At 37.0% G+C, this 2,027-nt stretch overlaps 1 non-coding gene across 1 annotated transcript; it reads left to right on the top strand.

Annotated features, from left to right (window-relative positions):
- Positions 1 to 393: 393 nt before the first annotated feature.
- LOC122080413 lies at positions 394 to 500 on the top strand. The gene has a single exon (XR_006140709.1). It is a non-coding gene; the product is annotated as a small nucleolar RNA R71 (small nucleolar RNA).
- Positions 501 to 2,027: the final 1,527 nt, after the last annotated feature.

The following is a 2,027-nucleotide window of genomic DNA, read 5'->3' as shown; positions in this document are numbered from 1 at the left end:
AAGGCATTAACACTATCATTAGAAGTGCCCCAAGAGGTGTTGGGGCATTCTTCTAGAAGATGTTCAGGGGACTGGCACCAAGCACAAATCTTAACCAAATTGACTGATAATGGCTCTCTAGGAACAATAGCCTCAATTCTCTTGATTAGGCTATCCAAATGAGCTTCCTTGGCTACTATCCCATCCATATAATATCATTTTCCTCCTATGGTTCTTTCACTCTCTTGGGTTGATTCTCACTCATGGGTTTTGTCAGCTAAGTTAAGTAAGAATTCCCATGCCTTTCCTTCATCTGTAAAAGATGTGAATCCCTCAGGGCACATAGACTCTATCATTTTTTTAGTTGAGTAATCAATACCCTCATAAATTATTTGACATAAATACCATAAGTCTAGGCCATGGTGAGGGTATTCTTGGAGTAGATCCTTGAATCTCTCCATAAGTTTAGAAAATGACTCACTAGACTTTTGCCTAAACTGAAGGATATCACTTCTAAGCTTATTGGTCTTGTGAGTTAGAAAAAACTTCTTAAGGAAGACAACTGTGAACTGTTCCCATGAGGTTATGGAATTTGTGGGTAATCCATACAACCACTTCTCAGCTTGGTCTTTCAATGCAAAAGTGATAAACCCAAGCTTAACAGCATCATCAGAAAGCTGTTGGATCTTAATTAGAACACATACCTCTTCAAATTCCCTTAGAAATAGGTATGCATCCTCAGAGGTCAACCCATGGAAGTGGGGCAACATAGTGATGTATTGAGATTTGAGTTCAAAATTATTACCCTAGGCTTGTGGTAGAACTATGCAGGAAGGTTGAGATGTTCTAGCAGGGTAGAACCTATCTTTCAGAGATTTAGGTGAAGGGTTTTGCTATTGGTTTCCCGTATTGAAGGGTTTTAAAGAGAGCAAACGTATAGGATCACTACTTGTTGGATCTCTTCTTTCTAACCGATTCTTAGTATTACGTACCCACCTAACACTCATGCAATAGAAAACTACCCACAACTAGAGTAAGATAAGCACAAAAGAATGGATAGCAAAACTTTTTTTTTTATGATTTTTTAATGATTTTTTTGATTTTTTTGATTTTTTTGATTTTTTTTTTTGGCTTTTTAAGAGGTTACCGATAGGGATCCGGGGTTGCTCAGGTCAATTCCTGAGGTACTGCTACAGGGCCAAACCTGTCTCTATCATACTGTGAGGCATGGCGACCTCCACCGATACAACTATTATTGCAAGTTGTTCTTCTTAGGAATTCAATAAAAGAAAAAGAAAAACAAAACAAAGCAAACAAAGCACTCCGATTTACCAAAAGAAAGCGAAAAATAACATGGAACTGTCTCCCCAACAACGGCGCCAAAAACTTGTTTGAGATTTTAAATGTAACTGCAAGCGTACGGATCAGTGTAGCTATGGGCCGAACTTAGAGATAACAACCACTTTATTTTTTTTTCTTTTAATAATGCGAAAGTGAACCTATTAATGGTTGTGATCTAATTCTAACTACCGTCCTAAACATATGTATCTAAAATAACGTTCTAACCATTCATCATCTAAGAATTTAAAGACGTAAGCCACGCAATTAAAATTAAATAAATAAATAAGTGAAAATAAACAACCCACGTAATTAAAAAAAATAAAGGAAAAAAAATACTAAAATAAAAATAAAGTAAAAGAAAGGGGAGAAAGCTAGAGAGAGACTCACAAGTAGGTTTCTCTACTTAGCCCAAGGGATACATCATAATATGAGCTTCCCTACTTGACCAGAGAGTCACTCTTACAAGGGTTACTCTACTTGGCTTTAGGGAAAGGGAGACAATTAAAATAAAAGCAATAAATTGATGGTTCTATGGCTAGGAGGGGCAAAGCCAACACATACACTAGCCATAAACCTTAGGGGAAAGGGATAGCAATAATGTAACGACTGAAAATAAAAATCCTAAATTAAGAAAGAAAGGGTAGTCAGAAGAGGGAATGAGAGGGGGGGAGAGAAGACTACTGAAGGAGCCTACTTACTTGAATCAA

This window comes from Macadamia integrifolia, chromosome 5, assembly GCF_013358625.1.
Source record: "Macadamia integrifolia cultivar HAES 741 chromosome 5, SCU_Mint_v3, whole genome shotgun sequence".
Taxonomy (NCBI): Eukaryota; Viridiplantae; Streptophyta; class Magnoliopsida; order Proteales; family Proteaceae; genus Macadamia; species Macadamia integrifolia.
The sequence above is the reverse complement of the archived record's forward strand: the minus strand, read 5'-3'. Positions and strand labels throughout refer to the sequence as shown.